Below are 26,720 nucleotides of genomic sequence, written 5' to 3'. Positions count from 1 at the left end.
AAATAACTACACGATTATCTAGTCATCACGTCATTAAAAAGTTCAGTTTTATTGTTACGTTATACCAAATGGATTGTATTTTGGAATAATGTGAGTATCTATTTTAGTTATTCTTAAGTGAAAATCCCACAAAATAACTACAAACTTCGAACGTAATTTGCAAATCTGGTTTTTAAAAACTTACCAAACACTTTCGTTTTTTATGTATTAATTACCACACAACGATTTTCTGGATATTTTCTCTTTTTATTTAACTATCTACCTATCGCTTTCTACCTCTCACTCACATTCAACATATTTCTCTCTCTCTCTCTCTCTCTCTCTCTCTCTCTCTCCATCTATCTGTCACTTCTCCCTCAAACTCTTTCACTCTCTATCTCTTCCCTCAATCTCTCTTTCACTCTCTATCTCTTCCCTCAATCTCTCTTTCACTCTCTATCTCTTCCCTCAATCTCTCTTTTTCACTCTTTCTCCCTCTCTCTCTCTCTCTCTCCATCAATCTCCCTTTTACTCTCTATCTTTTCCCTCAATCTCTCTTTTTCACTCTCACTCTTTCTCTCTCTCTCTCTCGCTCTCCATCTCTCTATCTACCTATCTATCTCTTCTCCCTCAACTCTCTTTTTCACTCTCACTCTCTCTCTCTCTCTCTCTCTCTCGCTCTCTCTCGCTCTCCATCTCTCTATCTATCTATCTATCTCTTCTCCCTCAATCTCTCTTTCACTCTCTATCACTTCCCTCAATCTCTATTTTTCACTCTCACTCTTTCTCTCTCTCTCCCTATCTGTATCTCTTCTCTCTCTCTCTCTATCTATCTCTTCTCTCTCTCTATCTATCTCTTCTGTCTGTCTTTCTCTTTATCTATTTACCTCTTTCTTTCTCTGCCTCATATTCTCCTTTTCTATTTATCTCTCTATCTCTTCTCCCTCAATCTCTCTCTCTCTCTCTTTCTCTCTCTCTCATTTCTCTTTATCTAATTATCTTTTTCTATCTCTCACCCATATTCTCTCTTTTTTCTTATTTATCTTTCTCCCTAGCCCTTCTCTCTCTCTCTCTTTTAATCTATTTCTTTCTTTCTGTCTCTCTCTTTTATATTCTCCCTTTCTCTCTCTCTCTCTCTCTCTCTCTCTCTCTCTCTCTCTCTCCCTCTCTTATTTTCTCTTGATCTATTTATCTATCTATCTATCAATCTGTCCATCTATATATTTTTGTCTATTGGTCTATAATTCTTCCTTTCTCTCTCTACATTTCTTTATATAATTATAATGCATCAAAGTACAGGCAGACGACCAGGATTTTACATCATGTTTTTATGTCAACACGTTTTCTGAAGCGGAATAAGCGGACAACCCCGTTACATTTACCTAGCTTTCTGCATTATGATACATTCATATTATTTTCGCCAAAATATTTCCCTTTTGTGATATCCTATGTTATATTCCGTAAAATAAATACATGGACATTTTTAAATGTGCAATGGAAGGGATGTTTTTCTATACTACCTTATAGAAAATTAAAGATCATTATTTTGATCCTATATGGATACAAGCTAGTAATTAATGCTAAATTTGAAAACGAACCAAAGTCAACAGGGAGACAATTTTTAGCTTTGTTGTTGTGGCGGTTGTCTCATTTTATGAGGATTATTTTATCAGTGAAATCTATTTTAAGATGTTAGCATAAGCATTGATTCTGTGTATTTCAGCTTGACAGTACATTTTACTTCCCTAACGAGTTTAATTGCTCATTAGCCTTACATTTAGGTTAATATGTCAATAATTATGTGCCCAAGAAGGTCCGTTATAAGCTGGAAATTGTAATCAAAACCATTAAATAAAAATATCCCTTCCAAATTATTATTAATAATACGCGTTTTTTCAACATTTCAAATAACATGAAAAACTGTTACTAGATCAAATTGTGATTTGTACGATGATCACTGATCAACGAAGAAACCTAGTTTTAAAGAATTCATAACCATTTCAGAAATAAATGGTGAAAGCTCCGCTTATGGCTTTTATGTGAATTATGCCAATGGAAACAATTTATCATTATTTTTCCTACCAAAAGCTCCATTATTGTCCTTGAATAAAATAGCGTTTTATACCAGAAACTATCTTTTTAATACGCATAGCTAATGGTTCTCCGTTACAAGGCGACCTCCTGCTAGCTAAATTAAATGGAACTATTTCTAAGGGTTGGGGAACGGTTGATCGCCTTGACGTGAAGCGAAACACTCATCACTGAAGATGGCGAGAAGCAGAAACGCCTCTGTCAGATCAAACCACAATTTGGAATCCGTCTTTTCCGACAGGCATTTTTTCTAGGTTTGTACAAAGTCGAGATTTATAGATATTCAGATTACTAAGGATGAAAATCTGAATATTCTGAAGGAGCGAAGTCTGCACTATATGGTGGCAAGGAATCCCATAAATACCTAAATTTATCATGGTCTGATAGGAAATATTGGCCAGGCACTTACTGGAAAAGAACCTCTTTATGACCAAAACTGAATAACTCAGCGACAATTTTTTTCTTATTGTATTCATACTTTCTTTTCGCAGAAAATGTCATGAGTTCATAAGACATCAGTCTCGTGTTTGATGACTCCTTCGTTAGACCACAATCTAGTCATTGTTCATGAGTATGAAGATTTCTCCAGTAAACCTTCTCTAAACTAATAAAGCTAACTAAAAACCTCTTCATCATAAGCGACATTTTTTTTACGACTTGAGGTTTTGCTACTGTCTTGTTATGGCTTGGGTTTGCTCCTGCTCTTGCTACGGCTTGGGTTTTTTTCTCTTGCCCTTACTATCAATCAGTTTTGACTCTTGTCTTTCTACGACTTGAGTTTTTGCTTCTGTGCTGCTACGGCTTGGGCTTTGCTTCTTCTCTTGCTAGTACTTGAGCTTTTGCTACTGTCTTGCTACGGCCTAGGTTTTTGCTACTGCTCTTGCTGCGGCTTGGGCTTTGCTTCTTCTCTTGCTAGCACTTGAGCTTTTGCTACTGTCTTGCAACGGCCTAGGTTTTTGTTACTGCTCTTGCTGCGGCTTGGGCTTTGCTTCTTCTCTTGCTACGACTTGAGTTTTTGCTACTGCCTTGCTGCGGCTTGGGTTTTGCTTCTGCTCTTACTGCAGCTGGGATTAATGCTCGCTTTCGGCTTCTAATTTTCCGGCTCTTACTCCTAATTTTGCTTCTGCTTTGACTTCTATTTTAACTCCTATTGCTTTGCTCTTCTCGATCAGAAATACTATTCGTTTTTCTTCCTTATTATTGTCTTTGTCATTTTCTTCTTTATCGCTTGCCTCAATTTCACCTTCTCTGGAATTATTACATTTCCATTAATTTTAATAATTGAACGAACTGCATCCAAATTTTTGTATTTAAGCATGCATTTCTTAAGATACTGCTGTCTTTTCCTACATTATAAATTGAACCAAGGCTCTATTTTGTCAGTCGAATATTTATGCCAATGATTGGATAGTGCTCTGCATGAAGGGTATCAAGTATTAAGAACCACTGTTGACCTCAACCTTGATACCTCCTATTCGTTACTATTGAACTAATATCGAATGTTTTGATAGATAGATGCGTGACTCGTTAAAACGAAAAGTTTAAATATGATAAATATTTAACGGGATAGAAACAGGGTTCATGTTAGTTTTCTTGATTTCTAATGCAACTCGCGTTTTTATGTTGCGAGTTTCGCCTGGATACGCAACGGAGGAAATATTTCCAAATAAAAAAAAAACCGTGAGATGTGAGAGACATGTGTGAACAATAAAACCGGAACGAATGAAACAAGCGATAAAGCGATATGAAAACAGTTGTCGATATGAGTGGTTTTCCGGCGTGGAGCGGGATCAGAAGTTGACGGTCGGCACGTGAAGAAGCGGATGGCCAATATCCAGGGCCATTACCTCGGTCCAATATGTGACATGTGCTCTTCTCTTTCGCTTATGAAACGGACCGCAATCACCTTCTTCCAAATGTTGCCCGCGGGGATAAAAACTGGCCGAGAATTTATCGTTTCAATATCTGTCTGGGGTGGGCAGCACCCGGCTCCTCTTTCCAGGTCGTCAAATGTATTATTCCGCCCTTAACACATAGTCACATATGCTTTTATTCGGTGGACTTGGTCGCTTTTTAAACGAGAGGGAGGAAACGGTTCGATTTTCTGTGCCATTACCGATTGTGCGCCTTTAGCCTTCAATTACGATCAAAACTTTCTTAAGACAGACAAAAAAAGTCCATAGTCATTGAAAATCTTTCTTATAAACAATGATCAATTGATTGATAAAATCACAACATAATAAAAGACTCTAATGACAGACTCTCGAATATTTGATTGATTGATTTATTGCTTACGATGTAATATACTCTTTGTAAACGAAAAATCAAACATTAATTTTACACAGGTGATAACGACCTTTGGAAATTTAAGTACACGTGTTTACGGCTTATAACAAGGTCGAACCTTTCTGTAAGCGCCATATCTGTTAGTATTTACAGGGCCAAGAAAATCGTACTTAAACTTTAGGAAAGAACTTTGGGAAACTTGTAAAAGTTTTTCTTCTAAGTGATCTTGCATTTTGTTTTCTTAACGGTGCGATGTAAAAACAAATCTCATAGGATTTTCAATGCCCTTTTTAATGCTATAAAGGAATTTACGGTAGGACTAATATGTTATGAGACACGAGGGACTTTATGGGATAAAGCTGTGAAAGGTTCAAGTAACCTAAGTGAAATATCCCTAATACGATTCCGGATCCAGGCCTTGGACAACAGAGACTTTTTCGTTCAATTTCATATGTAGATAATCTCTTGAAGTATTGACGCTTGTCCAGACACCCTGTATAATAACAAAAGCATACGACCAAAAGCCATGCCCTGTGGTACTCCTGACTTGATTGAAATCACCTTGCTTGATCTATTCTCAATTTTAGTTGTCTGTTCACCAAGTACGATCTAAACAAAGCTAATATTGTTCCATTAATACCAAAATATTTTAGGGTTGAAATGTCAAGACTGATGACCACGATCAACAGAATTTTTATGAAAATTCCAGGAAAGGCTAGTAACCGTGTTTCTTTCATCGAGATGTTTATAAATAAATTGTGAAGCTTCATAAAGCTTTCATAAAACTCCTGTTCTACCGAATTGATATGATCGTATCAAGTTAAGATCGAGAGATATAGGATTGTAATTAACAAGTTCTAATTTTGATCCAGATTTATAGAGTGAAATAACAGCACATTTTTTAAATTTTAAATTATTCCCTTCATCAGAAATAAATTATAGATAAATAAATATTTCGTTTCAGTTTTACGTATACAAGTTCGTAAAAATAAAAAGAATATGTACATATGTGTAAATACAAATAATATATAAATTAAGTATATAGAAAACAGCATGGGATTAAAGATTTCACCATGAAGAATACCCTCGGTCATCAGATGGTTTTGTATCCGACGTAGGACCACTGATTCGAATGAAACTTTTTTGATACTAGGTCAAAAAAATTATACACGTGTCCGAGCATTCTTGCCGATGGGCCCTAGGAACAGAAAATTAAAAAAAGTAATTCTGCTTTTTCTGTGAAAAAACAAAATAATATTCATGGTCGGATTAAATGATATTAGGTATATAAAATGTGTGGTGATTAGTGACCGTTAATCGATATTTATTTAGAAATCGTGAGATGCGGTCTGGTGTGATGTAGGTTTCAAAAAAACATTTTCTTTATCGTGCCAACGTTTCGATCTTTATTGAGATCATCTTCAGGGCCCGGGATTTACAAACATTGTTATATGTAAACAATGTTTCTAAATCCCCTAATTCTAAATTAGGTAAATTTGACTTTACCTGGACCCACGACTGACTTGGAACCCTTGTTTGGACATACGGACTTCACGGGACTGCAAAGCGTTCCGACCTCGTTCAAATCCAATCCCTTCAATCTAAAATCCTCAGAACAGTAATCAATGCCCCTTCCTGTTTCCAATCACACATCAGTCTAAATGTTCCTCTTGTTATTCCGAACTACCTCATCTTCTGAACCTTTTCATCTTAAACCTCTCATCCCCACATGACCTAATATCCAACAGAAGACTGAAGCTTCGGTGGCCCCGCGACAAGCTCACTACTTGACCTCGTTCTCCTGGGATGTAGTCCATCTCGCTCATCGTATGGATGTACTAACGGTTTTCATGCTATTATTAATATTTGTTTATATGTAAATATTATTTCTTTTACTTGTTTAGTTGAAGAACAAAGCGGTAAAAAATTAATTAAGAAATAGTCAATCGTCTTGTGATTAAATTGAGTTCTCTTTACTAAAAATGTCTTAGACTGCTAACAGTTAGTTATACCGGTGAACTATTTCGTAAACATTTTTCTAAGTTAGACTTTGGTTTAGTTTACCACGCGTTCTTTATAAAAACAGGTTTGCAAAGGAATCAGAAAGGAAGAAGCGGATCAAAGAAGGATAAGCACGCCAAAATAATTGGAAATGACCAAATTACAGTTATTACTATTTTTTTATTCACTGGCAATTTTCTTGGCAAAAATTTTCAGAAAGACTTTAACTTATTTTCCTCGTTCAATCACCTACATGAAAATTGTATGTGGCATCTAGCCATTATGAGGTATCGTAGCTATTGAAATACATAATTTGTGACCGAGAAACCAAATAAATGAGTGGTTTTAATTTAATTAATTAAAGGCAGAAATAACTGCTCTGTTTTGTTAAATTTTCAGTAATGAATTGTTAAATCTTGGATGGAAGTGTCCATTTTGATGTTTCACTGATCCTAATATTATTTTTTGGTCAATATGTAATTTAATAGAAGGTTCGTTGAGAACAGGACCTCTGGAATGTATTGAGATGTTTCTGAAATGTTGGAAATATTGTTTATAGGACGTTTTATGTTTTTATTGTAGCCATGTTGAAATGTGAAGACTGAATGTCATATGCGGTAAGAGGGGGGGCAGGCAGCTTCCTCAGAGCCGATTGGCCGGCTTCATCCCCCTGGGAGGATGATGCACGCCGCTCATCAATAAATCTACCCTATTATGTTGCCGTGTCAGAACATTTGTTAGGGGGGCTAATGTAGGGCATTGTGACCCTCACCTGGGGGAGCCACCCTATTCGGCACCGGATCATATATTACAAGGCAAGCATTAGCCTATAATGTTCCCTTTGCGAGGAGGATTGACAAAACCCTGTGGGATGGAACAGATGCGCTCCCTTTCTCACGTTCGAACGTGCACTGACGTACGCAATCTGTAACAACACGACACTTAAGAGAGGCCGACTAAACCATGGGAGAACACCTCGTACTGTACATTTCCCCAAAATGATGGTTGAGATAATGCTTGATCAAAAGGCCGAACTTACTAGCGAATACATAACCAATGTTTAAATGCCCCAGGCTCCATCTGAATACAATAGAAACAAAATTACAAAAAATAAATAAATAAAAATTAATGTGTGGTGATTAGTGACCGTTAATCGATAATTATTCAGAAATCGTGAGATGCGGTCTGGTGTGATGTAGGTTTCAGAAAAACATTTTCTTTATCGTGCGAACGTTTCGATCTTTATTGATCGAACAAACATTGTTTACATTTAACAAAAATACCTTGATTGAATATAAAAAATATATTTTGCATTGTATAAATCCACTTCTCTACATCCTAAATGTATTTGTTAAATGTAAACAATGTTGGTAAATCCCAGGCCCTGAAGATGATCTCAATAAAGATCGAAACGTTGGCACTATAAAGAAAATGTTTTTCTGAAACCTGCATCACACCAGGCCGCATCTCACGATTTATGAATAATTATAAAAATTAATAGAAATCTCTTGGGGAAACGAAATTTCTTCGGGGTTTACATTTAGTTTTTAATTACCAGGAAATAAGTGTCACGACAATACCTGGTACACACAACTATGTTTGATTTAAAAAAAAGAAGATATATAAAATAAATCAGTATGGCTGATTGATACTTCAAATATTAATACCATAGCCATGCCATTTTGTAAAAAACGTCAAAACTTCTAATGAATTGTTTCGAGTTTTTATTACTGGCCAATATAAGGAAATTTTTAGGCAGCCAATTGTTAATCTTCCTTAAAAACCCGTATGAAAAAAAATACCTTAATATCTATATCATTATTATTTTAATGTATCGTAATCTATTTGTGTGGTGATTAGTGACCGTTAGTCGATGATTATTCAGAAATCCTGAGATGCGGTCTGGTGTACCGTAGGTTTCAGAAAAACATTTTCTTTATCGTGCTAACGTTTCGATGTTTATTGAGATCATCTTCAGGGCCTGGGATTTACAAACATTGTTTAAATTTAACAAATACATGTAGGATGTGAAACAAGTGAATTTATACAATGCAAAAAATATTTTTTTTATATTCAATCAATAATTTAAACAATGTTTGTAAATCCCAAGCCCTGAAGATGATCTCAATAAAGATCGAAACGTTGGCACGATAAAGAAAACGTTTTTCTGACAGCTACATCACACCAAATCGTATCTCACGATTTTCCTATATTTATTGTTGACCATTCCATGAAAAACATGTACTTTTCACTACAAATACTAAAATAAAAATAAAAATTTATTAAATTTCGCAAATTATCGATTGAGATCGATTTAGAATATAAAAACAAAAGTTAATAATTAATATTAAATTAAGAGAGAGAGATTTATAAAAGCTCGCAAAATTAGGTATCACGGACCTTTCTTACGTTTAACGAGCATTCGTACATACAAATAAAGTTTAAATAATCCAAAATATAGAACACCTATAATGCAAATATAATTTTTTTTAATGACTACATATATTTTTAAATATTGTAAAGAGTATTAAACACGCTGTAATGAGAGAAAAGCTTTTAGATATTTTTATAAATAAGTTTAGATATATACGATTTTTATAACACTGGGTAATTTATTGTAAAGTTTTATAGATGTAGGATAAAATAGATAGAACGGCATTTTAAATGCAGTTTGAGAACGTTCAAAAGTATTTTTTTTAACTCTTAATTATAAACTAAATTTTAAAAGTTTAAAATGAGAAACAATATCAAACAGGTATTATGGTTTTTCTATTCTTATTATGTCACGGGAAATAGTCAAAATTTTGGAGTTTAACAAATCGACAAATTTTAAAATGGATAAATTATACGATTTGTCATAAAGTATAGAATCATAGTGTAGATTACAGATATAGCGAATACACATATTTATAACGTGATTAAAAGTGACCGGAAGACCATAAGTTAGATTAGGAAGCATTAGTACATAAAAAAGTTTTAGCTTAAAATAATCCAAAGTCACGACTGCTAGCATTTTCACGCGTAAACAAGATTTATTCAGATATTTTCAAGTCAGGTAAAGAAAAAGTAATTAAGCCATATTGGCTAGGATTATCGAAAGTTCTAATATTAACAAAATGTGAAAAGTGTTTTTTGGATTCACTGTTCTAATTGCTAAATTATAATGCGCGCGCGCGTGGGTGTGTGAAAGGTGAATGAGTGAGTGAGAAAGAGAGAGAGAGAGAGAGAGAGAGAGAGAGAGAGAGAGAGAGAGAGAGAGNAAGAAAGAGCGAGACATTGAAAGAAAGAGAGAGAGAGAGAGAGAGAGAGAGAGAGAGAGAGAGAGAGAGAGAGAGAGAGTGTGTGTGTGTGTGTGTGTGAGTAAAACGATTTGAATATCAAACATATTTAAGTAAATGTTTGTTTTCATCAATCTTTGATGTTGGAAGTAACTTGCAATCTCAAGTTCAAAAGCATTGGGACCATTCCTAATACTGGGGTCTTGCACCACTTAACCAAACTGTAAGATTCTATTTTAGCAATTCATGCTGAATATGGTAATTGTGATTAAATATAATAAAATATATTGTAAACTTATGAAATTAGTCTGGGTTGTATATTTGCGGTTGTTCAATGGCGTATTCGTTTTTGTTTTCTTTCTTTATTCGTCAATTAGTTTGGACTCAAATTTTTCTTGGGTTTCCTAGCTATTTGAAAAATCTGAAATTAATATTCTAAAGCCCAATCTGTTAAATTTAAATTGTTTAAATACGCTGTGTGAACTCTTGTTCGTCTATTCTCGCTGTTGGAATTATTTATTTAAGTGAGTTCTGTAGATTATTGCAGTTATTCATTGATTTCAATTGAAAGCTTGCACACTATACCCACTTATTGACCAATAAGGGAAGATTCAAGTTAGAGATAAATTATTTATAAACGTACGGACATTATCTTTGAAGTATACCATTAGCCGTGGTAATTTCAAGAAAACAAACGAGGTTTGAGTGTTGTTCATTACTAAGTACATATCGATTTTACAGTATTACAAATCATCAAATGGCATATTGATTTAAAAATCATTGCTTGTTATTTTACTAGTTTGTTGTCCATTTTTAGAAAATGAGGAATAGAATCGGTTAAAGTGCTTTGGGTAAAATCGGTCAAGGATGATAAAGAAAACGCCTTCAGTGTAAACTAAGCTTTTGAAATGTCGCAGAGTCAAAATTAGGTGCTTTTCCCCCAACAATGGCATTTTTCCAATCGGCGTTTGTTTGATGTCGCCATCCCAGGTAGTCGGTCCATCATTGTCCGGCTGAGACAGGTGGGTCAAAACACAGTGACACGACCATCAATCCCAGAACCGATCCTGGAGGTGGTCCAACCGAGCTGACAATGCTTTACCGTTTTTTGGTAAGCGGCGCTTTTTCGATTTGCCGCAAACGACCTCTGATAGTGCCGGACCCCCTGCGCTCAGCGCGTGTTGCACCTTTTTCCATTTGGTCGGCTTTGTTGGCCTAGAATGGAAAATTTACAGTGACTGTTTCCTTTGAGCTGAAAAGGACATTTGAAAACTAGAGCTTCTTTGTCGGAACGTCTTGTACATCAGTACAAACACAGAGTACAAAGGGCTTGGCCATCACAGAAATACAACTTCAAAAGCATATGTTTATCGAGTTGCACTGTATTTTATAATTTAATAAATTACTGATTATTCGGAGATCGTGAGATGCGGGCTGGTGTGACGTAGGTTTGAGAAAAACATTTTCTTTATCGTGTCAACGTTTCAATCGTTTTTTCAATTAATTAAGGTATTGGTTGAGTTAAAAAAACAATGCCACAAGCGGGATTCGAACCCAGGACTTTCGGGTAAATACGCTGCTGCTCTCCCACTTGAGCTATCGTGACAATCACACAACCCGAAGGTCGTGGGTTCGAATCCCGCTTGTGACATTGACTTTTTTATCTCAACCAATACCTTAATTAATTGAAAAGAATTTATTTGGTAAAGCATACCACGAAACCTAATAAAATGTTTCGATCATTATTGAGATCATCTTCAGGAGCCTGGGATTTATAAACATTGTTTAAATTTTACAAATACATGTAGGATGTGAAAAAAATGAATCTATGCAATGCTAGATAATTTTAGATTAAAAAATGAATCTATACAATGCTCGATAATGTTAGATAAAAAAATGAATTTATACAATGCTAGAAAATTTTAGATTAAAAAAATNATACATGTATTTGTAAAATTTAAAAAATGTTTATAAATCCCAGGACTTGAAGATGATATCAATAGAGATCGAAACGTTGGCACGATAAAGAAAATATTTTTCTAAAACCTAGGTCACACCAGACCGCATCTCACTATCTCCGAATAATCATTAACTAACGGTCACTAAACGATACGTCTATTCAATTGTCTATTTCACAGAAATGTTAAGTCCTTCAGGAGCCTTTTTTAAACTACCTAAAATTTGGCTCAAACTGTGGTAGCAAATTACATTTGGCGGGAGTTCCTCTCAACACTATCACTGTCTGAATTGTAGTTTTTTCACTGTGCTATTTTTTTTTTATTAAGCTCAAATGAATTAATTAATAAAATTACTTTAACTCTCTTGACAGACCAACACATCGACGATAGGCAGAAGTTACAAAACACAGTGATAAATACTACAATGAATTACTATGATTTCTATCGCAAAAAATAGATAGATCATTAAAAGAATTGAATGGATCGGAAGATCAAAATAGGAAAGAACTATTAATTTGGATTAAGTACGATAAATGAAGAAGGGTGGGGCTTATAGATAGTTGGGTCGGGCCAAGGTGGCAGTTGGGACGCACAAAAGGAGATGTGGTTAAATCACTTGATGCTATTTGTGTCCTCTTTTGAGAGGGCTTAAATCGTCAGTGCGGTGTCGGTGCGTGAAAGGATCCCACTGATTTGTAGCTTGTTGTGACAGGGAGGCAAAGATGCCGCAACGGCCACCCATGCTTCTCAGGTAGGTGGATAACCATCTCGAGTCACAACACCACCGCACCCAGAAAACCCTAGTCGCCCCTCTTAAAAAAGCCAGGACTGGGAGGAGAGTTTACCCCGGCCCCCGTGACCGCTATCAATCATACGTTTTTCTCGCAGAAACTTTACCAAGGTGCCCGACCTCAGGAGGGAGGTACAGAAATGAAGGCTCTCACTCCTTCAATCATACCCTTAATTCGATCTGCTCCCTCCGAAGTTGAAGAAAGGTAAAAACATTTCAAACCGGACAGTTTTGAAATGGAAAAGAACCGTTTACCAAAGCACCATGAAATAACTGACCTTCACAAAAACTTGTAAAAAAATGAAAGAACTATTTTGAAATGACATGGCAGCCTTTCCTACTTTTCAAAAGCTTAGCTTACGTCAAGAAAGGCCCCCAGAACAGTACTGTCCCGCATCATGGTAGAATGAAATAATGTCTGCATGTTATGGCACAGTTCGCAGTTGGGAAAACTGATTGACAGTTGGAAAACAAATTGACACTGGAGGATTATATTTTGAGAATTTAGGTTTAGAAGATTCTTTTCAATAGGAGTGAACTCTTTCAATCTAAAATTTGACCCAAAATGGGCAGTAGTCTTATTGGCCTAGATGAAGGATGATTTTTTTAAAGGGAAATTCAAATAAAAGACTATTTAAGCTAAAGGAAAGTAGGCTAGTACAATTGTATTCATTATATATTATATTTTTTTATACATAATTTACATAACATACATTTACATTATTATTATTTATTTATTTTTTTTAAAGCTGTTGGAGTAATAAATGAAAATCTGGAGCTTTTGATGTATATATGCAAAATAATAATTTTTTAAAAATAAAAATTAAATTAATAGAAATGATAAATGATGGAGTGAGTGTGGTGTTCAATACTTTTTAAAAGGATAGTTCCTACTCACAGTAAGTTGTTTTGCAACGATACTAGAGCTTCTTTGTCGGAACGTCTTGTACATCAGTACAAACACAGAGTACAAAGGGCTTGGCCATCACAGAAATACAACTTCAAAAGCATATGTTTATCGAGTTGCACTGTATTTTATAATTTAATAAATTACTGATTATTCGGAGATCGTGAGATGCGGTCTGGTGTGACGTAGGTTTGAGAAAAACATTTTCTTTATCGTGCTAACGTTCGATCTTTATTGAGATCATCATCAGCGCCTTGTGTTGTCTGCATTTCAACAAAAAAGGCTATTTTTGCAGTTTTGCATTTTCAGACGCGATTGTACTTTTCGACATCTTCAGTGTGCGTATGTGATAATTATTCAGAAATCGTGAGATGCGGTCTGGTGTGATGCCACTTTTTGCCAAGTTGTCTATTTTGTCTTTAGGTTTTGATAGGATGTTTTTAAGTGAACCTGTACTTCTAAAGCTATTCTAAAACCTTCTTGTTTAAAAATTTTACTAACTTTTTAAATCAGCTGATAATTGGAACGTCGCGTTGGCGGAGGTATCAGCGGTTCACTTTGGCAATTCATGTCGAGAGACGTGGTTGTAGAAGTCCTTCAACCTGATGATGAGCTAAAAGGCTCGAAATCCGGATCGTTGCAAAACAACTTACTGTGAGTAGGAACTATCCTTTTAAAAAGTATTAAAAATTAAATTTTCTAATTTCTTTTTTTTTTTTTGTTGGCAATGATGAGGAACAAGATAGCCAATTTGGGTGATTTCTGTTTAACTGTGACGTGCGATGATTTTATCTTCTAAAAGTGTGAGTTTTATATTTTAAACACATGAAAGTGTATCATTGCGTTTTATTTGACTGAACCCTTCAAAAGTGTGCTGCACTCCAGTTGGTGAACTCAAATGGCCACTTGGTGAGAGAAGGGTTAATTTTTCAAGTACAGTAGAAACTATTGCGTAAATAGGCTGAGGCAATGATCGTACTCAAACACTAATTTTTAAAACTTTATAACAAAACGAATAGATTACAATTAATTAAGGTTTTTAGTTGAGATAAAAAAAGTCAATGGCACGAGCGGGATTCGAACCCACGATCTTCGGCTTGATACGCAGCTGCTCTACCACTTGAGCTGGTATCAAGGCTGGCTTGAGTTGGAAGTTGGTGTCCGAGTGGATCGAGGTCATGATAGCTCAAGTGGAAAAATAGCGGCGTATCTAGCCGAAGATCGTGGGTTCGAATCCCGCTAGTGCCATTGACTTTTTTATCTCAAATAAAAACCTTAATTAATTGTAATATTTTAATTGGTCAAGCGGACCACGAAATTAGTGAATAAAACGAATAGATTTGTTTTTCTTAATAATTAATACAGAAGCATGTAAATAATTTTAAATAAGATCTCAACAATATCAAGCAAAACGTTTTGATCTTTTTTTTAATTTCTAGCTATGATTGTCTATTTTTGATTTTGATTTATACAGATTTAATTCTGCCCATACAAGACTTCTCATGGCAATGACCTTTGTCATTTCCGTCGAAGTTAGACCTAAGGGATATCGGGCAAGGTCATTTCAGCTCACAAAACATGCAGTTTTGTCCTAAACACACTCATTCCTAAATACGTTCCCTCTTATTTACTGTCACTCTTGCACTACACACACAATCACGCATATAAGTACATTCTTACGAAAAATTAAAACATCTATCACCAAATTTAGTTTATATACCAGAATAGGTTTACCTGCAACAAACAAAAGACCTATACCGGTTGGGCCCAAAAGAAATAAAGATATTTTGCGGATTTATAGGAAATTTCATGCTGAACAAAAAAGTTCTTATAAACATTGGTCCTCAAATGAAGCCTTCTATGAGATAAACGCAAAAACCTAAAAACCTCTAAAATTTTTTTTTTTCAAAAACTACTTCCAAATGGCTCCATGTCTCAAAAATACGTATAGAAAAAAAAAGTATTTCACTATTAAATCGAGCATTAAATTTTGAGTAGAATGAGTCTTCTTTCTTTCAAGCGATTTACTAACCAGTAAAACCTACCGCAAATTGGCCTGGTATATAAACGAATTAAGATTGTGGTACCTAAGAGGTGGCGTTGGTCTCTTTCTAAAAGAATTTAATTTCCTACAATTTATTTCAAAGTGTTAATACAGAAAAAACGTCTAAAAAAACTGTTTTTTTTTTTTTTTTTTTTTTTTTTTTTTTTTTTTTTTTTTTAAAGTAGTTATATCAAAAACATCATATCTTGGCAACGAGAGCCTTATTGTACTCAAAATTTAATGCTGAAATCGTTTTTTTTCTATTCTCAATTTGAGACAGGGAGCCATTTGGAAGTAATTCTTGAAAAAACAAAAAACAAAAAACACGGTTTTTAAAGGCTTTTCTCATAGAAGGCTTCATTTGAGGACCAATGTTTATAAGAAATTTCTTGTTCAGCATGACATTTCCTATAAATCCGTAAAATATTTTTGTTTCTTTTGGGCCCAACCGGTATTTTGTTTGTTGCAGATAAATCTATTCTGGTATATAAACTAAAGTTGGTGACAGATGTTTTAATTGTTCGTAAGAATGTATTTATATGCGTGATTGTGTGTGTAGTGCAAGAGTGAAGATAAAAGCTTCAGCTTCATTTGAAGACCTATGTTTGTAAGAACATTTTTGTTCAACATGAAATTTCCTATAAATCCTCAAAGTATGTTTGTTTCGGTTGAGCCCACTCTATATACTGAAGTTCCCCAGTTTTCTACAGAAATCGGAATACGGAACCACAACTCTTATATCGGACTGCATTCCTACTCGCTCCCTGAGTGGTGCCAAGGAATTCTCGTTCAATTATGTGCGACATCCAGAACAACTTTTCTCTATAAGTTTTTCTATTATTTTTTTACAAGACGAAAATAGTACGGTTTTTTTTCGAGAAAGAATAGCCAAAGGTTAAAAATACATTTGTTTAGGAGAATCGGCTTTCTGATCGAACTCGAATTTGTCCCTTCCTGCTCCATACCGCCACAAACGTTACACATTTATTGTTTTGAAGAATGATAGACTTAGTTTTATTTCGGAAGGAGGTTTTTGACACAGAGCATACATAAAAGACAAAAGTCTTCAAAACGGCTTACGGGATGGCGAGTTGCAAGCCCCTGTTGGCAAGAAACACCAGAAAGCTTGATTCGCAACTTTCAAAACTTACTCGAAGCACTTCTAAAGCCCGGAATCTCATGGAACTAGTTTCATTCCGTTCAAAACGGTTATAGTTTAATTTAAAATACTGCGTTTTTCGGTCCGTTAAACGGTCATTACCGTCTTAAAAAATAGAACAATTAAAAAAAGGTTATTTTACAATGATGTTTAGTGACCGTTAGACAATGACTATTCGGAGATCGTGAGATGCGGTCTGGTGTGCCGTAGGTTTTAGAAAAACATTTTCTTTATCGTGCTAACGTTCGATCTTTATTGAGATCATCATCAGCGCCTTGTGTTGTCTGCATTTCAACAAAAAAGGCTATTTTTGCAGTTTTGCATTTTCAGACGCGATTGTACTTTTCGACATCTTCAGTGTGCGTATGTGATAATTATTCAGAAATCGTGAGATGCGGTCTGGTGTGATGTAGGTTTCAGAAAAACATTTTCTTTATCGTGCCAACGTTTCTATCTTTATTGAGATCATCTTCAGGTCCTGGGATTTATAAACATTGTTTACATTTTACAAATACACGTGGGATGTGAAAAAAGTATACAAATACTTTTTTGAATCCAAAATTTTGTAGCATTGTATAAGTTCATTCATTTAATATATAATTTTCTAGCATTGTATAAATTCATTTTTTTAATATAAATTTTTTTAGCATTGTATAAATTCATTACTTTATCTAAACTTTTCTAGCATTGTACAATTTTTTTTAATCTAAAATTTTCTAGCATTGTATAAATTCATTTTATTTATTTAGTTTTTATTTTATTTTTAATCTCAAATTTCTAGCATTGTATAAATTCATTTTTTTAATAAAAAATGTTTTAGCATTGTTTAAATTCATTTTTTTATCTAAATTTTTCTAGCATTGTACAATTTTTTTTAATCTAAAATTTTCTAGCATTGTATAAATTCATTTTATTTATTTAGTTTTTATTTTATTTTTAATCTCAAATATCTAGCATTCTATAAATTCATTTTTTCACATCCTACATGTATTTGTAAAATTTAAACAATGTTTATAAATCCCAGACCCTGAAGATGATCTCAATAAAGTTCGAAACGTTGGCACGATAAAGAAAATATTTTTCTAAAACCTACGACACACCAGACCGTATCTCACGAACTCCGAATAGTTATTTTAAAATGAATAAATATTTGAAATTTGTTTTTATTGTTTGAAATGCGTGAACAGTACTTTAGTAAATTGCTGGTGTCCATCATGGCCATATCGGCATCGCGTGCTTCGAAGCGTGCTGCAAGTAATAATATTATGATTACTTTTAAACATTACTCATATGATTTTTTGGGTGTTTCATTGATGTCATTTTCCACTCGCTACGTTAGACCTTTCCTCCAAGAATAAGATTTAATTATTATTTGTGCAAAAACACATTGGTATTGATGCGGGTTTTTAGTCGTTTTACTAGTTTGGAATCGAAATCTCTTTTGAAAGAGATTGAAATTGAAGAGAATGCAGTGAAAATTCAAACTGATGGTTTTCAGTATAATGTATTGCCCTTTATAGTTAGGCATTCCACGGGTTGGTAATGCTCACGATTTCCTAAGCCGCCGTTAGATTTATTCGTCGGCGTCCGCCCAAAGGAGATTATAAAGAATATTTAATCAGAAAGAAGGATAAAGCAGTAACTCTTGCCTGTGTGTAGACCGCGCCCGGGGGACAGTCGATCAATAACACCTCTTTTTATATTACTATTATGGATTTGCCTGTGTCGGTTGTTTTTTTCCAACGGGCGAAGGCCGTGATGAAGTGATGACGGGGGCGGGGATTTCTCGGACGTGATCCATTAAGTTGTTGAAGACGCTCATCAGGATTTATGTCCATTGATGATAGTGCTCGCAGCTCCGCCTTACCTCTTCACTTTTGACAATTATATCCAGAACTCTCTCACGTCTAGCATATATCAAACATGGTTGTCTATGATCACGAGAAGGCAACATTTCACGTTAAATGCCGTCCGTCGATCATGGATTTGTAACTGGGAAAAAGAATACTCACGGGAAAGAAATATGATGTACGCTTCTAATCCATGCATAGTCGGTTGAATCAACAGTTTCACAATTAAATATGTATAAGTGACATACATTTGTACGAAATGAACTGCAGCGCAGTACTGTCGTCTCTTCTGGGGGGGGGAGGTAGAAAATCAAAGAAATAGCTAAATTAGTTCACGTTTTTTAAAATAAATATGTATCTTAGAAAAATCATAACTTGCTCGTTTCCAACCATGTTGGTGTTCATATATTCGCTGTTTTGGTATATCAGACAGGGAGACGGTCGGGATGGGATGTAAGCAGGGTGAGGCACCAATACAGTACTCACGTCATTTCTGAATGTAATATTTCTTAAGATATGATTATATATTTTATGAGATGATATTTTTATAAGCTAAATGGGGTCAGGAAGGAATATTCAGGGCTGCTAAGATTCGAACCCGTCGTCGTCGGGTCTACGCTCTAACTGTTGCCATTAGTGATCACTCTCTGTTCAAAAGTTTTCCGATAGTACTTTTATTTCTCGTTGGTAATTTCCAATAAATGGTTTTTTATAAAAGCCAAAGATAAGACAAAGGCAGGATAGATAGATGTATGGTGTTTAGTGACCGTTCATTAAAGATTATTTGCAGATCGTGAGATGCGGTCTGGTGTGACGTTGATTAAAAAAAAATTTTTCTTTATCGTGCCAACGTTTCGATCTTTATTGAGAACATCTTCAGGGCTCAAAGTGTTTGTTTTCCGTGTAGATGTGTCATTCTTGTGGGACGTGTAATCCTTGTGTCATAATTACCATATCATCATAAATTGTTAAAACAGAATCTTACAGTTTTGTTAAGTGGTGCAAGTCCTCCATCAAAAGTTAGGAATGGTAAGACAGTGAGAGAGAAGAGAGAGAGAGAGAGAGAGAGAGAGAGAGAGAGAGAGAGAGAGAGAGAGAGCACCACAGCAGCTTTGCACCACTTAACCAAACTGTAAGATTCTGTTTTAACAATTTATGATGATTATGGCAATTATGATTAAATATAATAAAATATGTGTAAATATCTCAACACGACCCACAAGAATGACACATCTACACGAAAAACAAACACTTTGATCCCTGAAGATGTTCCTAATAAAGGTCGAAACGCTTGGATGATAAAGAAAATGTTTTTCTATAACCTACGTCACACCAGACCGCACCTCACGATCTCCCAATAATCTCTGGATATAATTGTCAAAAAAGGAAGAGGTAATTACTTAAGTTTGTTAATGTGTAAACCGATTTGACTGGATTGTTTTAAAAAAAGTAAACGTCTCTTATAAACCTCATTGTTATTAATCAATTTTGTATAGGACAATTAGTTTTTTTAAGTTTGTTTGATTACTTAATCGCCAATAAAAACCAATAAAGTCTATCAATTAGTAATTTATAGAAAAAAAGAAAGCGTAACGCTTGCACGCTTTAACATTAATATTAAATCAGCTTCAGAAATTAATATACACCCATCAACCGCTTTCTGGTCACGCCTGTATATAAATAAATTGTGCTTTTTACATAAACCAAATGTCAGCTGTGTGGGATAATCGCCCATCGGGTGGGAAACAGTGTTTGAACAGGGATTCGGTTGATATGTGCCCGGGAATTAATAACGCGTATTAGCCGTTAACCCCCTTTTCTGATTTTGTTTCCAGATAGGAACAATGGTGCATAAATCAACTAAAATGTTGCCGAGGATCTTCTCTCCTTCGAGAGACTGTTGGGGGAAAAAATACGACATCATGTCTCAAACAATATTTACAGTAACTTTGTTTTTTAAATTTATTTATTTAAGAATTAAATTTATTTTCAGTTTTATAGATTAGTAAATCTAGGCTATGAAGAAAACCCAAGGCAATGAATTCTAGTTCCTGGCCATTCAATGACCAAAAACATCTTAAAAAAAGGATCAGGTCGATTGCGTTGAACTAAGGTACAAGGAAAAGTACAATAAGCCAGAAAACTGCAGTGCTCGAGGAACATAAAACCCCCTACTTCCTAGTTTCCATATTCATCATCACCTAGTATCATCATCATGAGTAACTGTATCTTATGAAATTTCTTAGTGAAGTCTGCGGTATGATGGGACAGTAGTTTAGTCGTTTCAGATCAGTGATGGATCTGTTTCGGTGAGTCATTCTGCTTTTATCTATGACTATACCGATCATATATTATAAAATTGTGTTATTTACGTAAAATTGAATAACTATAATCAAATAGGTTATAAAAACTACCACTGAAGATGTCGGACTGACCTAAGGAGGTAGATAGTTTCGGCCATCTTAAGCGTTAAGTTTGCTTCGGCACGCCCAGAGGTAATCTGTGAAGATAGGCCGATCAAAATTATCGGAAATGACCCCAAAATATGAATGAAACTCATTATGGAGGTGCACCTCGGTCTTTAAGCTGAAATACATCGACGCTTGTATCATTGAAAATCTTAAAAGAGTTTTCATTTACAACAAAAAAATCCTCATAAGATTAGACAGCAAGGTAGCCGTAAGAGCACGTAAAAGGTTACACCAAAATAGTCGTTGAATACATCGAATACATCGAACCTCCAAAACCAAGTAAACCATAAAATTTACCAATATATTGGGTACAAAGCGTCTGGGTAAGAAAAAAACAAACTGGTCAATGTGTTTTAGCAGTGTGCTACCTTTAATGGTTTTAGGGTTATAAGCAGGGCTAGGTAACAATACCAACCCACTACTATTACCTCACGAATGGGATCTAAGAAAACTACAATAAGCCAAAAGGATGATGTGCTTGGGGAATACCAAAACCTCGCTTCCTTTTAAAAATCTCATTTTCATCATCACCAATACAATAAACTTTGCTGCGTAATGGACGTCCCACCATAAATGGAAATATTTCTTCATAGGGTTTGCTGGGTGATGTATACATCTAAAAAATTAAAGGATTAGAATCTAGAAAAGCAGTTTGGTAGTTTTCACCTCTCTGGCTTACCTATCCTCTTTGTTTTGGTCTGTCAGACGGGTCATATCCCAAATTGTTGTTTAAAACATCGAAAACCATCAAAACCAAAGAAAGCATAACAATTTACCATTATCTTGGGTAAAAAAATTGGTCAGATGAGTTTTAGCAGTTTGCTAACTTGTGGGTTTTAAGCAGAGCAAAGTACCTTTACCCACCCACTAAACACAAGGCAGAAACACGCCCGACAGACAGGATAGGCAGACAAGAATGATCGAACAGAACCAAAATAGAAAAATTCAGAAAGAGGTCCGCAACAACCCAGAAACAAAGATGATCAGGTGCGCAACATCGAGAACATTGTTTACAGTCCGGCTTACGATTGATGATAATACTAATAATAATAGGTAAGGCAGACTAAAATAATTTTGATACGCTTTTAAACATGGACGATAGATAAAGGATTTCAGTTTTGTCCATTTGCTATGCGAATTCTATGGCTTTTCCTACAATGAGAGACTTTGGTTAGCCATTTTGTCCTAAATTCCCTCTGTATTGGGCATCGAAAAAGACATACTTCATAATTTCTTTTCCATTTCTGTTCATGTGACAGTTATTTTTCTGCTGCTTTTTACAAGAAGATCAAGTCAATGGAAGTTCTCTAAGTAACTAGGAAAAATACAATAACCCAAAAGACTACAGATCTTGAGAATACCAAACCGTTACCTTCCTTACATATTTCTCATCATCATCATCATCTACATTGAGTCGATAAAAAATGTCCGTCGTGAAGAATTTTCATTCCTAAAGGGGCTTCTCATGAAAGTCTTCTGTCGTGCCTGTTTATCCAGAAACTTTACCGACTTAAGGAGAGAACTTGGGAATTACATCATCGTTGATCATCATATTTGTACATTTGTGTTTTTGAGGATAGAATGAAATTTGTGTATAGTTGTCAAGAATATCCATCATACTGTAGAATATTCGATTTTATGTCAGCTGTGATTCGTGCATGTATCACGTGCCACTTAAGCTTGGAAAAGACATACAATTGTTTAACAAAATGATAAAATTTGTCTATGGTACTGCAAATGGTCTTTTTCTTTCTACTTCCAAGGCTTGAAATGGTTTAATAGATAATAATTTGATGCAATTTATTATAGTTAAACTTGCGATTTACAAACTGTGCGTTTTGCCAGAGGCCATTTTTATAGGAGCGAAAACTCTTCTGCAGTAAATAATCTTCTTTATTTGTCAGTTTATTTATGCTTTCATTAATAAAATCGAGTTTTCAAGAGATTTGCATGTCAATATTTGAAATACCAGGTTTTATTTGTAGTTTCGACGAAGAAAAGAGGTTAATCAGCAAACACAAATCAGGATATCCGACTGGCGGTGGTAGCGAAAAGGTCATTTGCATACCGGCAGGACAAGGGCGCGAGATTAAACACCAGGCTCGTTCGTGAAGATTTTATGTTAATTTATCTGTTTGTGAGACGGTTCCATGTTCGTTTTCTAGATTTTATTTTCCAACTGGGGTAGGACGCGGTTACGCTTTGGGGTAATAACCAAAATGGCTACTCCCCCGGTGATTAAGCCCCCGAAGAGCGAGAGGGCGAAGGGTGAGCGAGGTAATTGCCGGAGGACCACACAAGTCGTCATGATTTACTATCTCCCCCTCTTCTGACCATTTTTCTAAGGTAAAGGTAAGATGGCGGTCTCCCTTTGATCTGGTCAGCCATACCAGAACACTAAATATCCACACTATTTCATCCTTAGATCCCCTTTCCCTGGTGACAGGGTTTAGTGCCTTGGGACAACCTGATACCCTTGTCTCCGGCACCCCCTGCTGACTCTCTTTAGGCGCCCTTACTCTACACCTACACATTTCCTCCTTTCTTTATGCCAAAACGGGTCTATGTATTTTTTCAATCTTTCATTTTATTCCCACCATATCCAACGGCCTTGACGTGTAAGAATGGTAGAAAAGAATCTCATTTGTTAAGATCTACCTTTGACGTTTTCTTCCCTATGTCAAATGAATTCAACATGCAAAAAATTATATTTTAGTTTTCTACATAATATCTAATCAATAAATAATCATATAATCTCCAATTTTCACAATAAAATTAAAAAACAAAGCCCAACCAAACTAATCATACGCCGATCTCAAGAGGAACAGTCATGAAATTATATTTAGGTGTTTAATTTAACTTTTCAAAACATTAATTGAGTCTTTATGTAAGGTATTGGTTGAGATAAAAAAGACAGTGTCACGAGCGGGATTGGAACCCACGGACCTTCGGCTAAATACGCCGCTGCTCTACCACTTGAGCTATCGTGACTTCGATCCACTTGGACACTAACTTCCCATCTTTGTGTATCTAGCTGAAGGTTCGAATCCCGCTCGTGACACTGGCTTTTTTCATCTCAACCAATACCTCACATGAAGATTAATTTATTAAAACAGGTTATTTGGTCCATCGGATCACGAAATCTAATGGATTAAATTGTAGTGTTGATTTTTGCCTAAGCATTTCGGGGCTTAGCTACCAGTTTTCTCATCAAACCATTTGAAGGTCAAACCTTACTCCAAAAGAGTCAGGTTTGAACTCACAAAGTCTACAGGGCCAGCAACTAAGTCCCGAAATAGCCAAAAATAAACTAATTAATGGTCGGAAAAGTTCAATTAAACTTCTAACCATAATAAATTCAAACGACCGAGGAAAACGAGGAGTTAGACACAATAGAATGATGTTTATTTTGGAAATTCCTCTTGATTTTTACATTAAAACTGTGACACCACATAAAAAAGCATAAAATTTACAAGTTTTAAGCTGTAAACTTGCCTGTTAATACTCTGTTGTAAACTTGGTCCGGGGGAAAGTCGGGTAGAGTAAGAGTTCTTCGGCCGTTTCAGGAAGTTGGGAAATGTAAACAGAACCACCCAGGCAATTATATTCAGTTTAAATCCCCATTAGGGTCTAATCTGTGAGCGTCGCTATCTTGATACTAAGTTTAATTGTTGTTTATTTTACAACACCCTTCCCTTCTAAAGCCAACAGAATAGCCGTCATTAACTTTCTCGGGTAGAAGGGGTAATTATCCATTTGCCGCGCAGGGAGCTAATTTGAACCCTTTGTCCCTTTGGAAACGCGAGATTTCTTCTTGAGGTTTGTTAATGGACCCGCTTGGTCATTTTCATTAAAAAACACCTTAATCCGTCAAGCACGCCGACAGACAAAGAACACATAAAACAGATCCGACAACAGAAAAAATCACACAAACACAACACTGAAAATGGCGGAAAGTCCAGCTTGACAACCATAACAGCAACAATGGTAAAACCAAAATGATCCGAACGGGCCAGGAACCATTCATTCAGCTATCTTTTTAGTTAGTTATGAACCTTTTTAATTTAAAAATTTACCGTTAAATTCAATTATATAAAAAAGTCTGAAATATTATCGGTTGATTGTTTTGAAAAGTCATAGATAAAATACCATTTCACTTGGAAACTTAGCAGACACTTATCTTCTTTGTAATTATTTGTCTAAATAAGTTATGCCTATAAATACCCATAAACTGTTTGGGTCAATATTTTTTATTTTGAATCTAAGCGTGTTTTATTGTTTATCAAGCCAAATATTACCTCAATCGACTTAACCATTATCCTTTTTCAGAGAAATCGTCCTATTTCACGGCAATTAAGTTGAATCCAGATATGAAAAAGAAAGAAACACCATGTGTGTTAATATGTTTCCGAAGAACCTATCAATAGTGTTGTCGGTGCCTCACCCTACTTATATCCCTTATCAGATTATTACTTAATGCGAATTAGATGGATGGAATGACATCGGAGCTTTGACGTGTGTCAGATGTTTTTGTGCATAATCATGTTATATTAATGCTGAACAAGAATTAGCCTTAAAACAGAATCTGAATTTTACTTTATTGATTGATTGTTTCAGATCAATCTGGTCTATCTACATCAATATTTTGGTTTTTTAAACGCGCTTTTTGCCTTTTTGACGTATTAAATGAGTTTGTGATGCCACGCCCTGCTTATATCCCTGACCAAGTTATGTCGTTTCTGAACATTCATTTTAAAAAAATTATTACTTTGTTGAAGTTGTGAAGAGCGGTCAAGAATTAAGTAGTTTAGAAAAACACTTTTTTTTTTAATGGGTGGTGTTTAGTGACCGTGATTATTTGGAGATCGTGAGATGCGGTCTGGTGTGACGTAGGTTTTAGAAAAACATTTTCTTTATCGTGCCAACGTTTCGATCTTTATTGAGATCATCTTCAGGGCCTGGGATTTATAAACAATATTACAAATACATGTAGGATGTGAAAAAAATATGAATTTATACAATGCTAGAAAATTTTAGATAAAAAAAATGAATTTATACAATGCTAGAAAATTTTAGATTTAAAAAAATTGAATTTATACAATACTAGAAAATTTATTTCCCGTGTAGATGTGTCATTCTTGTCTATCGAGTTGAGAGTGCCAGTTAGATATTGCTTTTTTATGTAAGTTTAGGTTGGATTTTGAAGGAGTCACTCCATCTCCTTTGACTCTATCGCTCTGAGCACTTGTAAAGAAAGAGTGGTTAAAAGGAACAAATTTTTGCAATCCTTTTTAAAGAGATAGTTCCTACTCACAGTAAGTTGTTTTGCAATGCTCCGGATTTCGAGCCCTTAGCTCATCATCAGGTTGAAGCATTTCTACAACCACTTCTCTCGACATGAATTGCAAAAGTGAACCCGCTGATACCCGCCAACGCGACGTTCCAATTAGCAGCTGGTTTTTTAATGGCGCTCAATTTGAACGTGCGAAAAGAGGGAATTATAACACAAGTAAATATTATAATAGTAAATAATTAATTTTATTAAATTATTTTAAAAGTAATAACAATTAAAATAATTAATTTAATTATTTGGACGTTTAATATTATTTATGTACATATTTAAAATGGGAGGTAGATCAAAATCTGTTATTTTATTAATGCATTTATCTCCATGTTCAATTTTACATTTTTTAATTCCAAATTTCTCAAACAAATCTAGTTCTCTTCCTTAGTTGAAACTAAGTATCACTGTTGTATTTAAATTTGAACTGAAGTTATGTTTTGTTTCTTTTAGATGGTTTACTTTCTTACTTACTGTGAGTAGGACCTATCTTTTTAGAAAGGATTGAACATCGCACTCACTCCATCATACATCATTTCTACAAATTTTAGCATCTTTACAGAAG

The 26,720-nt window shown here is 35.0% G+C and overlaps 1 long non-coding RNA gene across 1 annotated transcript; it reads left to right on the top strand.

The window, feature by feature from the left end:
- The first annotated feature begins 8 nt into the window (after positions 1–8).
- On the top strand, positions 9–26,720 carry LOC106664637. Its single transcript, XR_001340212.1, has 3 exons — positions 9–90; positions 20,179–20,286; positions 26,609–26,720. It is a non-coding gene; the product is annotated as an uncharacterized LOC106664637 (long non-coding RNA).

Source organism: Cimex lectularius, unplaced genomic scaffold, assembly GCF_000648675.2.
Source record: "Cimex lectularius strain Harlan isolate CLEC.00 unplaced genomic scaffold, Clec_2.1 scaffold13, whole genome shotgun sequence".
Lineage (NCBI taxonomy): Eukaryota > Metazoa > Arthropoda > Insecta > Hemiptera > Cimicidae > Cimex > Cimex lectularius.
Note: the sequence above shows the minus strand (reverse complement) of the source record. Positions and strands in the feature narration are given on the sequence as shown.